The sequence below is a fragment of the Pelmatolapia mariae genome, linkage group LG23 (genome assembly GCF_036321145.2).
Source record: "Pelmatolapia mariae isolate MD_Pm_ZW linkage group LG23, Pm_UMD_F_2, whole genome shotgun sequence".
Taxonomy (NCBI): Eukaryota; Metazoa; Chordata; class Actinopteri; order Cichliformes; family Cichlidae; genus Pelmatolapia; species Pelmatolapia mariae.
This window is the reverse complement of record NC_086246.1, coordinates 20562485-20577006: the sequence shown is the minus strand read 5'-3', so window position 1 is coordinate 20577006 and position 14522 is coordinate 20562485. Positions and strand designations below refer to the sequence as shown.

The window sequence follows — 14522 nt, the reverse complement described above, 5'->3', positions numbered from 1 at the left end:
GTTTGCATGTTCTCGCTGTAACACATGAAGTTTAGCACAATACTATAGTTTAAACGCTGTGACATTTGCAGCCTATAAAAGGTCTTTTATAGCGGGCTTCACTCGCTTACGGCCATACCACCCTGAACACGCCCGATCTCGTCTGATCTCGGAAGCTAAGCAGGGTCGGGCCTGGTCAGTACTTGGATGGGAGACCGCCTGGGAATACCAGGTGCTGTAAGCTTTTGCACTTCAACACACAAACGGCAGAGGGCGCTGCTGCTCACTCAGTGGAGGCAGCTTCAGGAAAGGCTTCGTGACAACGCTCCTGATTGCCTTTCGCTTTTGTGTAAAACAAAAAAACAACAAGAACGAAATATTTAGGAAATGCACAAACTTATTTATTCCGTAAATGCAGAAAATGTCTATGGCTAGTCCGTCTGGGCTCAGTAGTGAGGAACTTGTTAACCTTGTAGTGTGCAGCAGGCACAGTGTCCACCTGACACCCATGAGCAACGAGTTTTAATTCTTATTGGCTGCTGGCTGCGGTCCCGAAGAATACTGCGTAAATGCGCATCAATGTGATACCCTGAGGAGGGAACACGATATCATGGAGTTTCTAACATGGAGCAAGGTGAAGGTGATGCTACTATCCAGGACAGCCCCTGCTTAGCTTCAGAGGTCAGATGAGCTCAGGCGTGGTATGGCCGTAAGTGAGAGGCTTCCTCGACAACGGGGTTCATGTAGATACTGTAACCCATTTTGTTGTGATTTAAAAAACAATTTAGAGTGAAGGATATTGATTGGTTTCTATTTTTTTTAATACCTGCACATGACAGCACAGCTGTAATGCATACTCAATGCTGCAAACTTCACGTCATAAACATTTGTGAGTGTGTGCACAAAAACATCTACAGGTGCTCTGTGCATGTACAGTGATATTGATATAACGCTTGAAGATTTTGACATTACTACATCAGTGGGAGAGCTCTTTGCGCAAGACTCACTAACCATCCTATTAGAAAATGAGCTAAAAGAGTGCCTCAGATTCGTTTCAATATTTAAACTGTCATTTGCGTGTTGAAGTGCAAAAGCTTACAGCACCCGGTATTCCCGGGCGGTCACCCATCCAAGTACTGACCAGGCCCGGCCCTGCTTGGCTGCCGAGATCAGACGAGATCGGGCGTGTTCAGGGCGGTATGGCCGTAAGCGAGGGAACGCTTCAGAAACAGCCTTTTTATACATGCTGTGATGACACAGTCATGCTTACGTTTTCATGTTCTGTATACAAGCTGAATTCTCCAAACCGCAAAAATGTTGGACTTCCAAATGGTCCTAACACACTGTGTGCTCGCTGTCACTTTAACACTGTGCTGTGAGAACCTAACATGTGTTATTATCGTGATGTTACTGCGGGAAAAGCATTTTTGCAGCTCAATGTTGAAGCTGCAGTTAACAACAAAGGTTTGCATGTTCTCGCTGTAACACATGAAGTTTAGCACAATACTATAGTTTAAACGCTGTGACATTTGCAGCCTATAAAAGGTCTTTTATAGCGGGCTTCACTCGCTTACGGCCATACCACCCTGAACACGCCCGATCTCGTCTGATCTCGGAAGCTAAGCAGGGTCGGGCCTGGTCAGTACTTGGATGGGAGACCGCCTGGGAATACCAGGTGCTGTAAGCTTTTGCACTTCAACACACAAACGGCAGAGGGCGCTGCTGCTCACTCAGTGGAGGCAGCTTCAGGAAAGGCTTCGTGACAACGCTCCTGATTGCCTTTCGCTTTTGTGTAAAACAAAAAAACAACAAGAACGAAATATTTAGGAAATGCACAAACTTATTTATTCCGTAAATGCAGAAAATGTCTATGGCTAGTCCGTCTGGGCTCAGTAGTGAGGAACTTGTTAACCTTGTAGTGTGCAGCAGGCACAGTGTCCACCTGACACCCATGAGCAACGAGTTTTAATTCTTATTGGCTGCTGGCTGCGGTCCCGAAGAATACTGCGTAAATGCGCATCAATGTGATACCCTGAGGAGGGAACACGATATCATGGAGTTTCTAACATGGAGCAAGGTGAAGGTGATGCTACTATCCAGGACAGCCCCTGCTTAGCTTCAGAGGTCAGATGAGCTCAGGCGTGGTATGGCCGTAAGTGAGAGGCTTCCTCGACAACGGGGTTCATGTAGATACTGTAACCCATTTTGTTGTGATTTAAAAAACAATTTAGAGTGAAGGATATTGATTGGTTTCTATTTTTTTTAATACCTGCACATGACAGCACAGCTGTAATGCATACTCAATGCTGCAAACTTCACGTCATAAACATTTGTGAGTGTGTGCACAAAAACATCTACAGGTGCTCTGTGCATGTACAGTGATATTGATATAACGCTTGAAGATTTTGACATTACTACATCAGTGGGAGAGCTCTTTGCGCAAGACTCACTAACCATCCTATTAGAAAATGAGCTAAAAGAGTGCCTCAGATTCGTTTCAATATTTAAACTGTCATTTGCGTGTTGAAGTGCAAAAGCTTACAGCACCCGGTATTCCCGGGCGGTCACCCATCCAAGTACTGACCAGGCCCGGCCCTGCTTGGCTGCCGAGATCAGACGAGATCGGGCGTGTTCAGGGCGGTATGGCCGTAAGCGAGGGAACGCTTCAGAAACAGCCTTTTTATACATGCTGTGATGACACAGTCATGCTTACGTTTTCATGTTCTGTATACAAGCTGAATTCTCCAAACCGCAAAAATGTTGGACTTCCAAATGGTCCTAACACACTGTGTGCTCGCTGTCACTTTAACACTGTGCTGTGAGAACCTAACATGTGTTATTATCGTGATGTTACTGCGGGAAAAGCATTTTTGCAGCTCAATGTTGAAGCTGCAGTTAACAACAAAGGTTTGCATGTTCTCGCTGTAACACATGAAGTTTAGCACAATACTATAGTTTAAACGCTGTGACATTTGCAGCCTATAAAAGGTCTTTTATAGCGGGCTTCACTCGCTTACGGCCATACCACCCTGAACACGCCCGATCTCGTCTGATCTCGGAAGTTAAGCAGGGTCGGGCCTGGTCAGTACTTGGATGGGAGACCGCCTGGGAATACCAGGTGCTGTAAGCTTTTGCACTTCAACACACAAACGGCAGAGGGCGCTGCTGCTCACTCAGTGGAGGCAGCTTCAGGAAAGGCTTCGTGACAACGCTCCTGATTGCCTTTCGCTTTTGTGTAAAACAAAAAAACAACAAGAACGAAATATTTAGGAAATGCACAAACTTATTTATTCCGTAAATGCAGAAAATGTCTATGGCTAGTCCGTCTGGGCTCAGTAGTGAGGAACTTGTTAACCTTGTAGTGTGCAGCAGGCACAGTGTCCACCTGACACCCATGAGCAACGAGTTTTAATTCTTATTGGCTGCTGGCTGCGGTCCCGAAGAATACTGCGTAAATGCGCATCAATGTGATACCCTGAGGAGGGACCACGATATCATGGAGTTTCTAACATGGAGCAAGGTGAAGGTGATGCTACTATCCAGGACAGCCCCTGCTTAGCTTCAGAGGTCAGATGAGCTCAGGCGTGGTATGGCCGTAAGTGAGAGGCTTCCTCGACAACGGGGTTCATGTAGATACTGTAACCCATTTTGTTGTGATTTAAAAAACAATTTAGAGTGAAGGATATTGATTGGTTTCTATTTTTTTTAATACCTGCACATGACAGCACAGCTGTAATGCATACTCAATGCTGCAAACTTCACGTCATAAACATTTGTGAGTGTGTGCACAAAAACATCTACAGGTGCTCTGTGCATGTACAGTGATATTGATATAACGCTTGAAGATTTTGACATTACTACATCAGTGGGAGAGCTCTTTGCGCAAGACTCACTAACCATCCTATTAGAAAATGAGCTAAAAGAGTGCCTCAGATTCGTTTCAATATTTAAACTGTCATTTGCGTGTTGAAGTGCAAAAGCTTACAGCACCCGGTATTCCCGGGCGGTCACCCATCCAAGTACTGACCAGGCCCGGCCCTGCTTGGCTGCCGAGATCAGACGAGATCGGGCGTGTTCAGGGCGGTATGGCCGTAAGCGAGGGAACGCTTCAGAAACAGCCTTTTTATACATGCTGTGATGACACAGTCATGCTTACGTTTTCATGTTCTGTATACAAGCTGAATTCTCCAAACCGCAAAAATGTTGGACTTCCAAATGGTCCTAACACACTGTGTGCTCGCTGTCACTTTAACACTGTGCTGTGAGAACCTAACATGTGTTATTATCGTGATGTTACTGCGGGAAAAGCATTTTTGCAGCTCAATGTTGAAGCTGCAGTTAACAACAAAGGTTTGCATGTTCTCGCTGTAACACATGAAGTTTAGCACAATACTATAGTTTAAACGCTGTGACATTTGCAGCCTATAAAAGGTCTTTTATAGCGGGCTTCACTGGCTTACGGCCATACCACCCTGAACACGCCCGATCTCGTCTGATCTCGGAAGCTAAGCAGGGTCGGGCCTGGTCAGTACTTGGATGGGAGACCGCCTGGGAATACCAGGTGCTGTAAGCTTTTGCACTTCAACACACAAACGGCAGAGGGCGCTGCTGCTCACTCAGTGGAGGCAGCTTCAGGAAAGGCTTCGTGACAACGCTCCTGATTGCCTTTCGCTTTTGTGTAAAACAAAAAAACAACAAGAACGAAATATTTAGGAAATGCACAAACTTATTTATTCCGTAAATGCAGAAAATGTCTATGGCTAGTCCGTCTGGGCTCAGTAGTGAGGAACTTGTTAACCTTGTAGTGTGCAGCAGGCACAGTGTCCACCTGACACCCATGAGCAACGAGTTTTAATTCTTATTGGCTGCTGGCTGCGGTCCCGAAGAATACTGCGTAAATGCGCATCAATGTGATACCCTGAGGAGGGAACACGATATCATGGAGTTTCTAACATGGAGCAAGGTGAAGGTGATGCTACTATCCAGGACAGCCCCTGCTTAGCTTCAGAGGTCAGATGAGCTCAGGCGTGGTATGGCCGTAAGTGAGAGGCTTCCTCGACAACGGGGTTCATGTAGATACTGTAACCCATTTTGTTGTGATTTAAAAAACAATTTAGAGTGAAGGATATTGATTGGTTTCTATTTTTTTTAATACCTGCACATGACAGCACAGCTGTAATGCATACTCAATGCTGCAAACTTCACGTCATAAACATTTGTGAGTGTGTGCACAAAAACATCTACAGGTGCTCTGTGCATGTACAGTGATATTGATATAACGCTTGAAGATTTTGACATTACTACATCAGTGGGAGAGCTCTTTGCGCAAGACTCACTAACCATCCTATTAGAAAATGAGCTAAAAGAGTGCCTCAGATTCGTTTCAATATTTAAACTGTCATTTGCGTGTTGAAGTGCAAAAGCTTACAGCACCCGGTATTCCCGGGCGGTCACCCATCCAAGTACTGACCAGGCCCGGCCCTGCTTGGCTGCCGAGATCAGACGAGATCGGGCGTGTTCAGGGCGGTATGGCCGTAAGCGAGGGAACGCTTCAGAAACAGCCTTTTTATACATGCTGTGATGACACAGTCATGCTTACGTTTTCATGTTCTGTATACAAGCTGAATTCTCCAAACCGCAAAAATGTTGGACTTCCAAATGGTCCTAACACACTGTGTGCTCGCTGTCACTTTAACACTGTGCTGTGAGAACCTAACATGTGTTATTATCGTGATGTTACTGCGGGAAAAGCATTTTTGCAGCTCAATGTTGAAGCTGCAGTTAACAACAAAGGTTTGCATGTTCTCGCTGTAACACATGAAGTTTAGCACAATACTATAGTTTAAACGCTGTGACATTTGCAGCCTATAAAAGGTCTTTTATAGCGGGCTTCACTGGCTTACGGCCATACCACCCTGAACACGCCCGATCTCGTCTGATCTCGGAAGCTAAGCAGGGTCGGGCCTGGTCAGTACTTGGATGGGAGACCGCCTGGGAATACCAGGTGCTGTAAGCTTTTGCACTTCAACACACAAACGGCAGAGGGCGCTGCTGCTCACTCAGTGGAGGCAGCTTCAGGAAAGGCTTCGTGACAACGCTCCTGATTGCCTTTCGCTTTTGTGTAAAACAAAAAAACAACAAGAACGAAATATTTAGGAAATGCACAAACTTATTTATTCCGTAAATGCAGAAAATGTCTATGGCTAGTCCGTCTGGGCTCAGTAGTGAGGAACTTGTTAACCTTGTAGTGTGCAGCAGGCACAGTGTCCACCTGACACCCATGAGCAACGAGTTTTAATTCTTATTGGCTGCTGGCTGCGGTCCCGAAGAATACTGCGTAAATGCGCATCAATGTGATACCCTGAGGAGGGAACACGATATCATGGAGTTTCTAACATGGAGCAAGGTGAAGGTGATGCTACTATCCAGGACAGCCCCTGCTTAGCTTCAGAGGTCAGATGAGTTCAGGCGTGGTATGGCCGTAAGTGAGAGGCTTCCTCGACAACGGGGTTCATGTAGATACTGTAACCCATTTTGTTGTGATTTAAAAAACAATTTAGAGTGAAGGATATTGATTGGTTTCTATTTTTTTTAATACCTGCACATGACAGCACAGCTGTAATGCATACTCAATGCTGCAAACTTCACGTCATAAACATTTGTGAGTGTGTGCACAAAAACATCTACAGGTGCTCTGTGCATGTACAGTGATATTGATATAACGCTTGAAGATTTTGACATTACTACATCAGTGGGAGAGCTCTTTGCGCAAGACTCACTAACCATCCTATTAGAAAATGAGCTAAAAGAGTGCCTCAGATTCGTTTCAATATTTAAACTGTCATTTGCGTGTTGAAGTGCAGAAGCTTACAGCACCCGGTATTCCCAGGCAGTCACCCATCCAAGTACTGACCAGGCCTGCTTGGCTGCTTGGCTGCCGAGATCAGACGAGATCGGGCGTGTTCAGGGCGGTATGGCCGTAAGCGAGGGAACGCTTCAGAAACAGCCTTTTTATACATGCTGTGATGACACAGTCATGCTTACGTTTTCATGTTCTGTATACAAGCTGAATTCTCCAAACCGCAAAAATGTTGGACTTCCAAATGGTCCTAACACACTGTGTGCTCGCTGTCACTTTAACACTGTGCTGTGAGAACCTAACATGTGTTATTATCGTGATGTTACTGCGGGAAAAGCATTTTTGCAGCTCAATGTTGAAGCTGCAGTTAACAACAAAGGTTTGCATGTTCTCGCTGTAACACATGAAGTTTAGCACAATACTATAGTTTAAACGCTGTGACATTTGCAGCCTATAAAAGGTCTTTTATAGCGGGCTTCACTGGCTTACGGCCATACCACCCTGAACACGCCCGATCTCGTCTGATCTCGGAAGCTAAGCAGGGTCGGGCCTGGTCAGTACTTGGATGGGAGACCGCCTGGGAATACCAGGTGCTGTAAGCTTTTGCACTTCAACACACAAACGGCAGAGGGCGCTGCTGCTCACTCAGTGGAGGCAGCTTCAGGAAAGGCTTCGTGACAACGCTCCTGATTGCCTTTCGCTTTTGTGTAAAACAAAAAAACAACAAGAACGAAATATTTAGGAAATGCACAAACTTATTTATTCCGTAAATGCAGAAAATGTCTATGGCTAGTCCGTCTGGGCTCAGTAGTGAGGAACTTGTTAACCTTGTAGTGTGCAGCAGGCACAGTGTCCACCTGACACCCATGAGCAACGAGTTTTAATTCTTATTGGCTGCTGGCTGCGGTCCCGAAGAATACTGCGTAAATGCGCATCAATGTGATACCCTGAGGAGGGAACACGATATCATGGAGTTTCTAACATGGAGCAAGGTGAAGGTGATGCTACTATCCAGGACAGCCCCTGCTTAGCTTCAGAGGTCAGATGAGTTCAGGCGTGGTATGGCCGTAAGTGAGAGGCTTCCTCGACAACGGGGTTCATGTAGATACTGTAACCCAAAAACAATTTAGAGTGAAGGATATTGATTGGTTTCTATTTTTTTTAATACCTGCACATGACAGCACAGCTGTAATGCATACTCAATGCTGCAAACTTCACGTCATAAACATTTGTGAGTGTGTGCACAAAAACATCTACAGGTGCTCTGTGCATGTACAGTGATATTGATATAACGCTTGAAGATTTTGACATTACTACATCAGTGGGAGAGCTCTTTGCGCAAGACTCACTAACCATCCTATTAGAAAATGAGCTAAAAGAGTGCCTCAGATTCGTTTCAATATTTAAACTGTCATTTGCGTGTTGAAGTGCAAAAGCTTACAGCACCCGGTATTCCCAGGCGGTCACCCATCCAAGTACTGACCAGGCCTGCTTGGCTGCTTGGCTGCCGAGATCAGACGAGATCGGGCGTGTTCAGGGCGGTATGGCCGTAAGCGAGGGAACGCTTCAGAAACAGCCTTTTTATACATGCTGTGATGACACAGTCATGCTTACGTTTTCATGTTCTGTATACAAGCTGAATTCTCCAAACCGCAAAAATGTTGGACTTCCAAATGGTCCTAACACACTGTGTGCTCGCTGTCACTTTAACACTGTGCTGTGAGAACCTAACATGTGTTATTATCGTGATGTTACTGCGGGAAAAGCATTTTTGCAGCTCAATGTTGAAGCTGCAGTTAACAACAAAGGTTTGCATGTTCTCGCTGTAACACATGAAGTTTAGCACAATACTATAGTTTAAACGCTGTGACATTTGCAGCCTATAAAAGGTCTTTTATAGCGGGCTTCACTGGCTTACGGCCATACCACCCTGAACACGCCCGATCTCGTCTGATCTCGGAAGCTAAGCAGGGTCGGGCCTGGTCAGTACTTGGATGGGAGACCGCCTGGGAATACCAGGTGCTGTAAGCTTTTGCACTTCAACACACAAACGGCAGAGGGCGCTGCTGCTCACTCAGTGGAGGCAGCTTCAGGAAAGGCTTCGTGACAACGCTCCTGATTGCCTTTCGCTTTTGTGTAAAACAAAAAAACAACAAGAACGAAATATTTAGGAAATGCACAAACTTATTTATTCCGTAAATGCAGAAAATGTCTATGGCTAGTCCGTCTGGGCTCAGTAGTGAGGAACTTGTTAACCTTGTAGTGTGCAGCAGGCACAGTGTCCACCTGACACCCATGAGCAACGAGTTTTAATTCTTATTGGCTGCTGGCTGCGGTCCCGAAGAATACTGCGTAAATGCGCATCAATGCGATACCCTGAGCAGGGAACACGATATCATGGAGTTTGTAACATGGAGCAAGGTGAAGGTGATGCTACTATCCAGGACAGCCCCTGCTTAGCTTCAGAGGTCAGATGAGCTCAGGCGTGGTATGGCCGTAAGTGAGAGGCTTCCTCGACAACGGGGTTCATGTAGATACTGTAACCCATTTTGTTGTGATTTAAAAAACAATTTAGAGTGAAGGATATTGATTGGTTTCTATTTTTTTTAATACCTGCACATGACAGCACAGCTGTAATGCATACTCAATGCTGCAAACTTCACGTCATAAACATTTGTGAGTGTGTGCACAAAAACATCTACAGGTGCTCTGTGCATGTACAGTGATATTGATATAACGCTTGAAGATTTTGACATTACTACATCAGTGGGAGAGCTCTTTGCGCAAGACTCACTAACCATCCTATTAGAAAATGAGCTAAAAGAGTGCCTCAGATTCGTTTCAATATTTAAACTGTCATTTGCGTGTTGAAGTGCAAAAGCTTACAGCACCCGGTATTCCCAGGCGGTCACCCATCCAAGTACTGACCAGGCCTGCTTGGCTGCTTGGCTGCCGAGATCAGACGAGATCGGGCGTGTTCAGGGCGGTATGGCCGTAAGCGAGGGAACGCTTCAGAAACAGCCTTTTTATACATGCTGTGATGACACAGTCATGCTTACGTTTTCATGTTCTGTATACAAGCTGAATTCTCCAAACCGCAAAAATGTTGGACTTCCAAATGGTCCTAACACACTGTGTGCTCGCTGTCACTTTAACACTGTGCTGTGAGAACCTAACATGTGTTATTATCGTGATGTTACTGCGGGAAAAGCATTTTTGCAGCTCAATGTTGAAGCTGCAGTTAACAACAAAGGTTTGCATGTTCTCGCTGTAACACATGAAGTTTAGCACAATACTATAGTTTAAACGCTGTGACATTTGCAGCCTATAAAAGGTCTTTTATAGCGGGCTTCACTCGCTTACGGCCATACCACCCTGAACACGCCCGATCTCGTCTGATCTCGGAAGCTAAGCAGGGTCGGGCCTGGTCAGTACTTGGATGGGAGACCGCCTGGGAATACCAGGTGCTGTAAGCTTTTGCACTTCAACACACAAACGGCAGAGGGCGCTGCTGCTCACTCAGTGGAGGCAGCTTCAGGAAAGGCTTCGTGACAACGCTCCTGATTGCCTTTCGCTTTTGTGTAAAACAAAAAAACAACAAGAACGAAATATTTAGGAAATGCACAAACTTATTTATTCCGTAAATGCAGAAAATGTCTATGGCTAGTCCGTCTGGGCTCAGTAGTGAGGAACTTGTTAACCTTGTAGTGTGCAGCAGGCACAGTGTCCACCTGACACCCATGAGCAACGAGTTTTAATTCTTATTGGCTGCTGGCTGCGGTCCCGAAGAATACTGCGTAAATGCGCATCAATGTGATACCCTGAGGAGGGACCACGATATCATGGAGTTTCTAACATGGAGCAAGGTGAAGGTGATGCTACTATCCAGGACAGCCCCTGCTTAGCTTCAGAGGTCAGATGAGTTCAGGCGTGGTATGGCCGTAAGTGAGAGGCTTCCTCGACAACGGGGTTCATGTAGATACTGTAACCCATTTTGTTGTGATTTAAAAAACAATTTAGAGTGAAGGATATTGATTGGTTTCTATTTTTTTTTAATACCTGCACATGACAGCACAGCTGTAATGCATACTCAATGCTGCAAACTTCACGTCATAAACATTTGTGAGTGTGTGCACAAAAACATCTACAGGTGCTCTGTGCATGTACAGTGATATTGATATAACGCTTGAAGATTTTGACATTACTACATCAGTGGGAGAGCTCTTTGCGCAAGACTCACTAACCATCCTATTAGAAAATGAGCTAAAAGAGTGCCTCAGATTCGTTTCAATATTTAAACTGTCATTTGCGTGTTGAAGTGCAGAAGCTTACAGCACCCGGTATTCCCAGGCAGTCACCCATCCAAGTACTGACCAGGCCCGGCCCTGCTTGGCTGCCGAGATCAGACGAGATCGGGCGTGTTCAGGGCGGTATGGCCGTAAGCGAGGGAACGCTTCAGAAACAGCCTTTTTATACATGCTGTGATGACACAGTCATGCTTACGTTTTCATGTTCTGTATACAAGCTGAATTCTCCAAACCGCAAAAATGTTGGACTTCCAAATGGTCCTAACACACTGTGTGCTCGCTGTCACTTTAACACTGTGCTGTGAGAACCTAACATGTGTTATTATCGTGATGTTACTGCGGGAAAAGCATTTTTGCAGCTCAATGTTGAAGCTGCAGTTAACAACAAAGGTTTGCATGTTCTCGCTGTAACACATGAAGTTTAGCACAATACTATAGTTTAAACGCTGTGACATTTGCAGCCTATAAAAGGTCTTTTATAGCGGGCTTCACTGGCTTACGGCCATACCACCCTGAACACGCCCGATCTCGTCTGATCTCGGAAGCTAAGCAGGGTCGGGCCTGGTCAGTACTTGGATGGGAGACCGCCTGGGAATACCAGGTGCTGTAAGCTTTTGCACTTCAACACACAAACGGCAGAGGGCGCTGCTGCTCACTCAGTGGAGGCAGCTTCAGGAAAGGCTTCGTGACAACGCTCCTGATTGCCTTTCGCTTTTGTGTAAAACAAAAAAACAACAAGAACGAAATATTTAGGAAATGCACAAACTTATTTATTCCGTAAATGCAGAAAATGTCTATGGCTAGTCCGTCTGGGCTCAGTAGTGAGGAACTTGTTAACCTTGTAGTGTGCAGCAGGCACAGTGTCCACCTGACACCCATGAGCAACGAGTTTTAATTCTTATTGGCTGCTGGCTGCGGTCCCGAAGAATACTGCGTAAATGCGCATCAATGTGATACCCTGAGGAGGGAACACGATATCATGGAGTTTCTAACATGGAGCAAGGTGAAGGTGATGCTACTATCCAGGACAGCCCCTGCTTAGCTTCAGAGGTCAGATGAGCTCAGGCGTGGTATGGCCGTAAGTGAGAGGCTTCCTCGACAACGGGGTTCATGTAGATACTGTAACCCATTTTGTTGTGATTTAAAAAACAATTTAGAGTGAAGGATATTGATTGGTTTCTATTTTTTTTAATACCTGCACATGACAGCACAGCTGTAATGCATACTCAATGCTGCAAACTTCACGTCATAAACATTTGTGAGTGTGTGCACAAAAACATCTACAGGTGCTCTGTGCATGTACAGTGATATTGATATAACGCTTGAAGATTTTGACATTACTACATCAGTGGGAGAGCTCTTTGCGCAAGACTCACTAACCATCCTATTAGAAAATGAGCTAAAAGAGTGCCTCAGATTCGTTTCAATATTTAAACTGTCATTTGCGTGTTGAAGTGCAAAAGCTTACAGCACCCGGTATTCCCGGGCGGTCACCCATCCAAGTACTGACCAGGCCCGGCCCTGCTTGGCTGCCGAGATCAGACGAGATCGGGCGTGTTCAGGGCGGTATGACCGTAAGCGAGGGAACGCTTCAGAAATAGCCTTTTTATACATGCTGTGATGACACAGTCATGCTTACGTTTTCATGTTCTGTATACAAGCTGAATTCTCCAAACCGCAAAAATGTTGGACTTCCAAATGGTCCTAACACACTGTGTGCTCGCTGTCACTTTAACACTGTGCTGTGAGAACCTAACATGTGTTATTATCGTGATGTTACTGCGGGAAAAGCATTTTTGCAGCTCAATGTTGAAGCTGCAGTTAACAACAAAGGTTTGCATGTTCTCGCTGTAACACATGAAGTTTAGCACAATACTATAGTTTAAACGCTGTGACATTTGCAGCCTATAAAAGGTCTTTTATAGCGGGCTTCACTCGCTTACGGCCATACCACCCTGAACACGCCCGATCTCGTCTGATCTCGGAAGCTAAGCAGGGTCGGGCCTGGTCAGTACTTGGATGGGAGACCGCCTGGGAATACCAGGTGTTGTAAGCTTTTGCACTTCAACACACAAACGGCAGAGGGCGCTGCTGCTCACTCAGTGGAGGCAGCTTCAGGAAAGGCTTCGTGACAACGCTCCTGATTGCCTTTCGCTTTTGTGTAAAACAAAAAAACAACAAGAACGAAATATTTAGGAAATGCACAAACTTATTTATTCCGTAAATGCAGAAAATGTCTATGGCTAGTCCGTCTGGGCTCAGTAGTGAGGAACTTGTTAACCTTGTAGTGTGCAGCAGGCACAGTGTCCACCTGACACCCATGAGCAACGAGTTTTAATTCTTATTGGCTGCTGGCTGCGGTCCCGAAGAATACTGCGTAAATGCGCATCAATGTGATACCCTGAGGAGGGAACACGATATCATGGAGTTTCTAACATGGAGCAAGGTGAAGGTGATGCTACTATCCAGGACAGCCCCTGCTTAGCTTCAGAGGTCAGATGAGCTCAGGCGTGGTATGGCCGTAAGTGAGAGGCTTCCTCGACAACGGGGTTCATGTAGATACTGTAACCCATTTTGTTGTGATTTAAAAAACAATTTAGAGTGAAGGATATTGATTGGTTTCTATTTTTTTTAATACCTGCACATGACAGCACAGCTGTAATGCATACTCAATGCTGCAAACTTCACGTCATAAACATTTGTGAGTGTGTGCACAAAAACATCTACAGGTGCTCTGTGCATGTACAGTGATATTGATATAACGCTTGAAGATTTTGACATTACTACATCAGTGGGAGAGCTCTTTGCGCAAGACTCACTAACCATCCTATTAGAAAATGAGCTAAAAGAGTGCCTCAGATTCGTTTCAATATTTAAACTGTCATTTGCGTGTTGAAGTGCAAAAGCTTACAGCACCCGGTATTCCCGGGCGGTCACCCATCCAAGTACTGACCAGGCCCGGCCCTGCTTGGCTGCCGAGATCAGACGAGATCGGGCGTGTTCAGGGCGGTATGGCCGTAAGCGAGGGAACGCTTCAGAAACAGCCTTTTTATACATGCTGTGATGACACAGTCATGCTTACGTTTTCATGTTCTGTATACAAGCTGAATTCTCCAAACCGCAAAAATGTTGGACTTCCAAATGGTCCTAACACACTGTGTGCTCGCTGTCACTTTAACACTGTGCTGTGAGAACCTAACATGTGTTATTATCGTGATGTTACTGCGGGAAAAGCATTTTTGCAGCTCAATGTTGAAGCTGCAGTTAACAACAAAGGTTTGCATGTTCTCGCTGTAACACATGAAGTTTAGCACAATACTATAGTTTAAACGCTGTGACATTTGCAGCCTATAAAAGGTCTTTTATAGCGGGCTTCA

At 45.4% G+C, this 14522-nt stretch overlaps 17 non-coding genes and 3 pseudogenes across 17 annotated transcripts; 10 read left to right on the top strand and 10 right to left on the bottom strand.

Moving 5' to 3' along the window:
- The first annotated feature begins 104 nt into the window (after window positions 1-104).
- Window positions 105-223, top strand: LOC134622019 (5S ribosomal RNA). The gene has a single exon (XR_010092728.1). It is a non-coding gene; the product is annotated as a 5S ribosomal RNA (ribosomal RNA).
- Window positions 224-1071: 848 nt separating this feature from the next.
- LOC134621596 (5S ribosomal RNA) lies at window positions 1072-1190 on the bottom strand. Its single transcript, XR_010092347.1, has one exon. It is a non-coding gene; the product is annotated as a 5S ribosomal RNA (ribosomal RNA).
- Window positions 1191-1547: 357 nt separating this feature from the next.
- Window positions 1548-1666, top strand: LOC134622018 (5S ribosomal RNA). The gene has a single exon (XR_010092727.1). It is a non-coding gene; the product is annotated as a 5S ribosomal RNA (ribosomal RNA).
- Window positions 1667-2514: 848 nt separating this feature from the next.
- On the bottom strand, window positions 2515-2633 carry LOC134621595 (5S ribosomal RNA). The gene has a single exon (XR_010092346.1). It is a non-coding gene; the product is annotated as a 5S ribosomal RNA (ribosomal RNA).
- A 357-nt stretch (window positions 2634-2990) lies between these two features.
- On the top strand, window positions 2991-3109 carry LOC134622017 (5S ribosomal RNA). The gene has a single exon (XR_010092726.1). It is a non-coding gene; the product is annotated as a 5S ribosomal RNA (ribosomal RNA).
- Window positions 3110-3957: 848 nt separating this feature from the next.
- LOC134621593 (5S ribosomal RNA) lies at window positions 3958-4076 on the bottom strand. The gene has a single exon (XR_010092344.1). It is a non-coding gene; the product is annotated as a 5S ribosomal RNA (ribosomal RNA).
- A 357-nt stretch (window positions 4077-4433) lies between these two features.
- On the top strand, window positions 4434-4552 carry LOC134622016 (5S ribosomal RNA). The gene has a single exon (XR_010092725.1). It is a non-coding gene; the product is annotated as a 5S ribosomal RNA (ribosomal RNA).
- An 848-nt stretch (window positions 4553-5400) lies between these two features.
- Window positions 5401-5519, bottom strand: LOC134621592 (5S ribosomal RNA). Its single transcript, XR_010092343.1, has one exon. It is a non-coding gene; the product is annotated as a 5S ribosomal RNA (ribosomal RNA).
- A 357-nt stretch (window positions 5520-5876) lies between these two features.
- Window positions 5877-5995, top strand: LOC134622015 (5S ribosomal RNA). The gene has a single exon (XR_010092724.1). It is a non-coding gene; the product is annotated as a 5S ribosomal RNA (ribosomal RNA).
- Window positions 5996-6843: 848 nt separating this feature from the next.
- On the bottom strand, window positions 6844-6964 carry LOC134621811 (5S ribosomal RNA; annotated as a pseudogene).
- Window positions 6965-7321: 357 nt separating this feature from the next.
- On the top strand, window positions 7322-7440 carry LOC134622014 (5S ribosomal RNA). The gene has a single exon (XR_010092723.1). It is a non-coding gene; the product is annotated as a 5S ribosomal RNA (ribosomal RNA).
- An 832-nt stretch (window positions 7441-8272) lies between these two features.
- Window positions 8273-8393, bottom strand: LOC134621804 (5S ribosomal RNA; annotated as a pseudogene).
- A 357-nt stretch (window positions 8394-8750) lies between these two features.
- Window positions 8751-8869, top strand: LOC134622012 (5S ribosomal RNA). The gene has a single exon (XR_010092722.1). It is a non-coding gene; the product is annotated as a 5S ribosomal RNA (ribosomal RNA).
- Window positions 8870-9717: 848 nt separating this feature from the next.
- On the bottom strand, window positions 9718-9838 carry LOC134621803 (5S ribosomal RNA; annotated as a pseudogene).
- A 357-nt stretch (window positions 9839-10195) lies between these two features.
- LOC134622011 (5S ribosomal RNA) lies at window positions 10196-10314 on the top strand. The gene has a single exon (XR_010092721.1). It is a non-coding gene; the product is annotated as a 5S ribosomal RNA (ribosomal RNA).
- An 849-nt stretch (window positions 10315-11163) lies between these two features.
- On the bottom strand, window positions 11164-11282 carry LOC134621666 (5S ribosomal RNA). Its single transcript, XR_010092414.1, has one exon. It is a non-coding gene; the product is annotated as a 5S ribosomal RNA (ribosomal RNA).
- Window positions 11283-11639: 357 nt separating this feature from the next.
- Window positions 11640-11758, top strand: LOC134622009 (5S ribosomal RNA). Its single transcript, XR_010092719.1, has one exon. It is a non-coding gene; the product is annotated as a 5S ribosomal RNA (ribosomal RNA).
- An 848-nt stretch (window positions 11759-12606) lies between these two features.
- On the bottom strand, window positions 12607-12725 carry LOC134621633 (5S ribosomal RNA). The gene has a single exon (XR_010092382.1). It is a non-coding gene; the product is annotated as a 5S ribosomal RNA (ribosomal RNA).
- A 357-nt stretch (window positions 12726-13082) lies between these two features.
- LOC134622112 (5S ribosomal RNA) lies at window positions 13083-13201 on the top strand. The gene has a single exon (XR_010092815.1). It is a non-coding gene; the product is annotated as a 5S ribosomal RNA (ribosomal RNA).
- Window positions 13202-14049: 848 nt separating this feature from the next.
- On the bottom strand, window positions 14050-14168 carry LOC134621591 (5S ribosomal RNA). The gene has a single exon (XR_010092342.1). It is a non-coding gene; the product is annotated as a 5S ribosomal RNA (ribosomal RNA).
- Window positions 14169-14522: the final 354 nt, after the last annotated feature.